Source organism: Lactuca saligna, chromosome 1 (assembly GCF_052625555.1).
Source record: "Lactuca saligna cultivar CGN05327 chromosome 1, ASM5262555v1, whole genome shotgun sequence".
Lineage (NCBI taxonomy): Eukaryota > Viridiplantae > Streptophyta > Magnoliopsida > Asterales > Asteraceae > Lactuca > Lactuca saligna.
The window spans coordinates 35,498,696-35,506,804 of NC_136417.1; the positions used below are offsets into that span (position 1 = coordinate 35,498,696).

At 36.3% G+C, this 8,109-nt stretch overlaps 1 long non-coding RNA gene across 1 annotated transcript; it reads right to left on the reverse strand.

The window, feature by feature from the left end:
• Window positions 1-3,764: 3,764 nt before the first annotated feature.
• On the reverse strand, window positions 3,765-6,906 carry LOC144997186 (uncharacterized). The gene is made up of 2 exons (XR_013659721.1): window positions 6,277-6,906; window positions 3,765-4,305 (listed from the first exon to the last, which is right to left on the reverse strand). It is a non-coding gene; the product is annotated as an uncharacterized LOC144997186 (long non-coding RNA).
• Between the last annotated feature and the right edge of the window lie 1,203 nt (window positions 6,907-8,109).

Sequence of the window (8,109 nt, forward strand, 5' to 3'; positions counted from 1 at the left end):
GGTTTAGCGGGTCTAAGGCACCTGTTCCGTCCCTTATTGTTTATGTTATGTGACAACCCTATATTTTCCAAAAGCATTGTAACGCTCAAAAGTCAAATACAACTAAATTAACCTTGAAAATAAAGTATTCAAATATCTAAGTTGGGATGCATCAAATACTAGATAACGTGTCAAGGTTTCCGATAGGGGTGAGCAAAAACCGAACCGACTAAAGAAAAACCGACAAAACCGCAATAAACCGTAACCGAAAAACCGAAACCGATGCAAAAACCAATGGTGCGGATTTAATTTTTGCAAAAACCGAAGGTCAACGGTGCGGTGCGGTTTCTATCCTAAAAACCGGTCCATCAAAACCGAACCGCACCGCACCGCAAGCGTATATAGTAATAAATCAATTAATGTATATTATATACATTCTATTTAAAATAGTTATAAACGATAATATATTTATTATATGTTTATTTTGTGTTTGTATAAAAGTATATGGAGTGCAAAAGAAATGTTCTATTGTTAGCCAAACGTACTAATCGATTACATGTAATAAGATTGTAACAAATTAAGTCAAAATCAACCAACCTTCAATCATTAATTAGTTTGTGAGAGTGGTTACAAATTGTATTTTAAGCGACTTATAATTTTTGATTATGTCATTTTTGTTTTGAGCTGAAAATGAATGTATTAAAAAAACAGAACAATACAAACTTATATGCACATGGTTTTCAGTTCTTACAGTTTTAAAAAACCGCACAAAAAACATAAAAAAATTGCACCAAATTCTTAACACGGTTTAAAAACCGAAACCGCACCGATACAAACCGAAACCGCATTTAAAAACCGAAAAACCGAACCATTGCAAAATCGCACCCAACGGTTTTAAGAATGCAAAAACCGCACCATGCGGTTTGCGGTTCGGTTTGGTCTGAAAACCGCACCAAACCGCACCATGCTCACCCCTAGTTTCCGAAAACATAGAGAACGCTCAAAATCGGGTTATATGAAGAAATTATAACCACTCGTATAATTACGACACGCCATTACAACAATTATTTGACGTAAAAAGTAAAATCTCAATAATGTGCATTTTAGCCTTAAGTATCTAAACAAAAATCGTAGATCTCGTTAAAAGGTGAGCGTGCATAAAAAGATCGCCCAAATTGGACATCGTATGAAGAAGTTACGAATTTTCGAAGTTTCGTAACAGTAGTAGAGGGCTAAAAACTCGAATTTAAGATCGAGTGTAAATTAGCTAACGCAATCCAAATGAGAGTTGAAGATCTCCGCAATAGGAACAAATGGATGAGAAGACAAACAAAAACCGACGTCGAATAAAGAACCTATGAGTTTTTAAACGAACTTTAGGAGGCCCGGCCTATTAAAAATATATCATTAAAAATAAAGACAAAACTAGCCGACGGAGTCTAAATGAAAGTTGTAGAGCATAATCTCACCTACGCGTGGATATAAAGAACACAAAAAACGGAGCTCGTACGCTAAAGTTACGGAATTTAGAAGAGGACAGGGCGGATTACGCCCCGCGTTCTCTGGGAGTACGCCCCGCGTACTAGACCCAGAGTCGAGTCCCATCGGCCCGCCCAAGCTACGCTTAGCTAGCCAAGAGTCGTAAGCCATGACGCATTGTTACGCCCCGCGTAACCGAAGTACGCCCCGCGTACTGACTACGCCCCGCGTACTTCGGAGGTACGCGCCGCGTACGAGGGTTTCCAGCCCTATAAATAGAAGGCATAAGCTCGAGTTTTTGCACACAAATCACAAGCCCTCAGTTATTCTCTCATACTTCTAAGCTCCAGAGACCCTCCCTTCACCTCGGTTTCCGCACTCGAGCCCCCGACGAAAGATTTACGTTGCAGAGATCCCCAAAGAGCCCGACGACGCAACTATCCGCGATCGAAGTTCTACTTAACTCTAGTCCCTCTCTTCAAACTTAACGGGTGAGTTCATACCCCTACTTTTCATTTCTTTTTCATGTTTTAGGGGGGGGGGGAATACAAGTACATTACACGTTAAAGTATCATTTTAGAAACATAAATGAAATTTCTATCTTCGAATATCGATACAAACATCTTATGTATACAAGAGCGATTATGTCACTAAGTTATTTCTACTAAATGGAACATACTATCTGAAAAACTATAATGGGCATAGTTAACAAGTCAGTCCTACATTTTACATATACATCTTGAAAAACGAAACACTTTCAAAAGAAGTAAGGTCATTTCATTGTAAATCTACTTATACTAGGCAATGTGAGATATTCAAACTTCAACGTACATTTTTGTATGCATTTCAAGTCCTGTATTATATACCATAATCTCTTGGAGGGAGAGCGTGATACTTGTGTATAGATCTATACGGGATTGACAATCCCGCACCTAAACTACTAGCTATAGTTAGACCGGCAGGTTTGGGGTGACAAATGTCATAACACTGCAACACCTAAAGAATGTTGTTACAGGCCGTCAGTGTCAATAGTATGGTTATAAAACTCACATAAAAAGTATAAAACAAGATTGATTTACGAGATTCATATGTGCATTGCAGTTTTCTACATTATTTTTCATACAAAGTTGCTTTTATCATTCGAGTATAAAAGATACTAACACATTCCAACTTTGGAAACTTTTGAATCATCTTACAAGAAAATATTGGACTTTCTAAAAACCTCGTTTACCAATTTACTACCAAAAAGGATATACTCTTCAACTCGAAACACTCATGAACTCACCAACTTAATTGTTGACACTTTTCAAAACCACTTGTATTTCTCAGGGAATCAGTGATACAGGTAACTACCAGCTTTTGGGAGAAGGAACACAAAGGATGTTTTTATTATTGAACATTTATCATCATATTGTAATATTCTTTTGATAACATGTATAACGCAATAATATACGTTTTCATTTTATATATATGATGGTTGTGTTACTTTCTATACAATATTCAATTGTTGTGATACTACGTGAAGTCATCCACCCCCGAATGTTTCCGCCATTCTGGTTTGGGGGTGTGACATGTTAGGATGCCAGGAGTTTGTGTGACCCTTGCATGTGTTATGTGCTGCTATGTATACCGGGCGGGGCTCGACGCCGAGCGAGGCCCGATGACTGAAACGTATGCTATTGTTTGATGACTATTGTATGTGTTAGCATGATTATGTGATACATATTGTATGTGTATAGTGGGCGGGCCCCGATGTCAGGCGGGGCCTAAGAATGATAGATCTGTATACCGGGCGGGGCTCGACGCCGAGCGGGGGACCAATATATGATTTATTATGTATGGTATAGGGTTGTTTGAGGAACTCACTAAGCTTTGTGCTTACAGGTTTCAGTTTATGTTTCAGGTACATCTAGTTCCAAAGGGAAAAACTCGAGATGACTGCATCGCACACACCACATAGTTCCGCTTTTGTGATTTACTCTGATTGATATGATGTTGATACACTTAGTTTCACTTGGATTATATTGATGATGTTTTTGGAATATTGTTTTATTTAAATTAAAAAAAATTGGGCCATAGTTTTGGGACGTTACGAAACCCATTTGGACGATCGGCTAAGTGTGGAATAAAAGGATTTTAAGATTTAATGATAACAAAATATATGAAGAACAGAACAGATGAGTAGTCCGATGATTATAATTGAAATGGAGGTTACAACTATAACTATGGAGAACATTTCGGTGGGAGAGAACCCAACCAAGCGTTTCTCTCTAACTAAAACAAAAGACTACGTTTTCGGTGCATACTTAAAACAATGACCATCCCTCTCTATTTATATATAAAGATAACTTACAATACACTAAAAGGGAATAAAATAATCTAACTTATCACTCATAATTTGTAGAGCATTTTCATGCCCCAACAATCTCTCCCTAAATGCTCGCAAATGATGAGGGTTACAAATTCGATGATAAAAGGCTAAAATACATAGTAACCAACTAGCAAGTGCGGTAATAAAATGATACATAATGAAAACCAAATGCTGAAATGTCTCTAAAACTTTGAAGTGTCTGTGATATTTGAAACTGGGCGATGAAATCTTTATAGTCAAAGTCTTCTAAGCAACAAAGTCCATCATCTCCGATGTTGAAGAGTGAGATTCCAATCTACAAATGTGATAAGTGAACCAAGCTGATCAACTTCAAAAGTGTATCACAATAACTTCTGCAATGAACGTCCTATAATCAAGTCATACTTCGGCTTCAAAAGTCTAAAACAAGTCTGGATCCAGGAATAGAAGCTACAGTGATCCGCAGGCAAGGATCGGACTTCAAACTTCAATCAGAACTATCATCATGGCATTAGTTTGACTAAACAATTAGATGATAAGCCAAGATCAATTAGCACCTCAAAACACTAAATAATCTCCTTTTCATAGATAACTTCAAAATCCACACTCTGAAAAACATAACCAATAATCTGGATGCTCATAATATTCTTTCACTATTTTTGATAACTAATGTCAGGAACTCAGGATATCAAAAATAAATAAATCAATCAGAATGGAAAGTGTCATATCGCAACAGCTTCGCATGCTATCCCTAGATGTATGAAGGGTATCGATAAAACAATAGAATGCGAGTAAAATAAATAATCTCCGATCATCTGTAGTCGGTTGATTATGTTGCTGAAAAACCGTCTGAACAAGTACCAAAATAACAATAAGAACTATGTGTGAAAAATCTCTACTCTGCTAAAAAATGTTGTATCCAAACTGCGGTGCCGGAACTCCTGAAGCGGTCTTCAATAAATAAAGTCCACTTGCTCAAGACACATGCTTCATCAACCGAAGATCAAGAGCTAATAGTCACAAAAAGTCTTAGTAGAGCGAAGATTGTGAAACAATTTTGTTGATGAGATGAAACTGTGGTGCTAACTTTGCCAAGGGAAATATGATGTACGACTTCGGTATGGAGGATAATTGGTCCTAAGACACTGATCCAAGGAATGTTGATCGACGGACCTTGATTAAAGGGCAATCCTCATGGAAAGAATAACAAGATTCTTCCATTATAATCGACAAGAAGTAATCCATCGTGACGTTCGAAGTTTGAGTAAATCTCCAATAAAAATGTCTTTTGTGAAGACAATAAATCGAGTCTTGTAAAAATCATTCTTTTACAAAAGTGCTTTAGATCATGGGTTACGGTGGTAAAAATTGGTGCTAACAAAATAATTGGTTTTAAAAATAAAAAAATATATATTGGTGTTAGAAAAATGGTAACTGTTGGGGTTTAGTTTTTGGTGAAAGGGAAAAAAGCTAACCAAAAAATATTTAAAAATAATTGGTGATAATTAAAATGGGTTAAATGAGTGTTAAATAAAATAAAAAAAACTAATACTAAACAAAAAGAGGGGGTGACATATAGAAAAAAAAAAGGGGGGGGGGATGCATTTTTTTTAGAAGGGTAAGGGGTGGGGAGGGTTAGATCCGATGAGGAGGCATTAGATAGTGTTTTGAGGAGGGCTGAGAAGAGGAGGTAGGATAGGCTACGATGAAGGTGAGGAAGGAAGAGAGGCTATAGTAGAGGGTAAGCAGGTCTTCGGTGGTTGGAAGAGAATAGGTGTGTGAGGGTCTGCGGTGAAGGCTTAGGTGGGTGGATTGAGAAGACAGGGTATAGAGGATTGAAGGATGCGAGGAACAAGGAGGTTGTATCGAGGAGTAGGCGAATGTTGATTGCGAATAGTAGGGAGGTTGCGAAGGGGAGAGTGTCATGCTTTAGTCTTCGGTACACATAAGTAGCGGCTAGCCTTTGGTGCAAGGTATTTGGTCTGCGAGGGATAACACATGCTGCACATAAGAGGACCTTCAGCAGACATCTGTGTTTCTTATCTTCTCGGTAAGAAAATGTCTTCGGTCAGACTTTTGGTCGTCGGTGCTGAGCATTTAAGATGAGAGGGATGATGATGGAAAATGTTGTTTTTCATGAAATTTGATACCGAAAGGGCTATAAATTCGTGTTAATTCATGGAAATAATTTATAAAGCATGTGGGGATAAGGTGGGGTGTTAGGAAGATGAACAAGTGGCAGAAAGTATGAGAGATAAAAGCAAAAAGTAAGGATAAGGTATGAATTTAAAGTAAACGTATGGGTGTTGGTTGCTTGTTACATGATAATTGTCGAGAAAACGTGCGTAAAGAAAATGGTGGAGTACTCTTTCATTAAAAAAGAGTAAAAGGACTTATGTTTTTTAAAAGTCCTTCAAGATATCTATCAAGCATTAACCAACTTCAAAGAAACAACAAGAACTTCGTACCTTCAGTGATTTCTCATGTGAAGATAATGAATTCAAAAGAATAAGCTGATAATGTCTTCAAGAAAAATCTTCTCCAATCTCCATACTACCCAAGATATTTTGTCTATTTCCATAGCATCAAGATTCCTGGAGCAATATCTTCAAGTGAGCTACACAATAAATATCATCCATCGTCTTCTTCTTTTTCATCAACAAGATAAAATCTTTGTAAAAAAGGATTTTCAGCAGAAAATTGTAATAAACAACAACATTTATTCTTGAAAGTTTGAAAAAGCTTTAAATCAAAACTTCAAAAATCAAAAACTCATTATAAAAAAAATTCTGTTGTGAACCCAGAAATTCTTGTATGAAAATCGAAAAAAGAAGATGAAAGTAGTCGATCGGGATTCGTTCCCTTGAAATAATCGCTTAGATCTTCAAGGTACAACTCTGATACCAATTGTAGGAACCCATTTTGACGATCGGCTAAGTGCAGAATAATTTGATCTTTAGATTTAACGATAACAAAATCTATGAAGAACAAAACAGATGAATAATCCGATGATTATAATAGAAAGAGAGGTTACAACTATAACTATGAAGAACACTTCGGTGGGAGAAATCCCAACTGAGAGTTTCTCTTTAACTAAAATAAAAGACTACATTTTAGGTGCACACATAAAACAATGACCATCCTTCTCTATTTATAGAGAGAGATAACTTAGAATACAGAAAAAGGGAATAAAATAACTTAACTTATCACTCGTAATTTGTAGAGCATTTTCATACTCCAACAATCTCTCTCTAAATGCTAGCAAATGATGAGGGATACAACTCTAATGATAAAAGGCTAAATTACATAGTAACCAACTAGCAAGTGTGGTAATAAAATGATACATAATGAGAACCAAATGCTGAAATGTCTCTAAAACTTTAAGGTGTCTGTGATGTCTTAAATTGGGCGATAAAATCTCTATAGTCAAAGTCTTCTAAACAATGAAATCCATCATCTACATTGTTGAAGAGTGAGATTCCAATCTACATATCTGATCATTGAACCAAGCTGATCAACTTCAAAAGTGTGTCACAATAACTTCTGAACTGAACATCCCATAATTAAGTCACACTTCGGCTTCAAAAGTCTGAAACATCTCCAGTTCTCGAATCATAATATACCAAAAATTCTTCAAAAGAATAACCTCCTAAAAACATGAAAACATCTTGTGGTAGAGTTGGAATAATAAACAAGTCTGGATCCAGGAATAGAAGGTGCAGTGATCCGCAAGCAAGGAACGGACTTCAAAATTCAATCAGAACTATCATCATGACGTCAGTTTGACTAAACAAGTAGATGATAAGCCAAGATCAATTATCACCTCAAAATACTAAATAATCTTCTTTTCCTAGATATCTTCAAGATCAATTTCCATGCTCCAACATTTAGATTTGAAGTTTTTTTGTTTTAGTTACAAGTTAGAAACTCCTAGCTATGAATGGAGTTTTGTCTTAAAATAGTGATTTATACATATAATTACTTTTGCTTTTTCCATGTTTTAGAGTTGTAACATCTCAAAAATCATAAGTTAAATTTTCGTTTTTAGGTCAACCAAAACCATTAACTATTCATATCAAATCATCAAAAGTTTGTAAATGTGAAAACAGTTATTAGATTACAATCCCAAAATCATAAAAATGTTAGACATGGGTGGATGTGCTACGATTAGGCCGACTCTTCCCTTTTGAACTGGAAGTACTTGAAACATAAACTTAAACCATAATCACAAAACTTAGTGAGTTCCCTAAAACACCGCATACCATACATGTAACGAGCCTCGCCTAAAGAGTATTACAAGC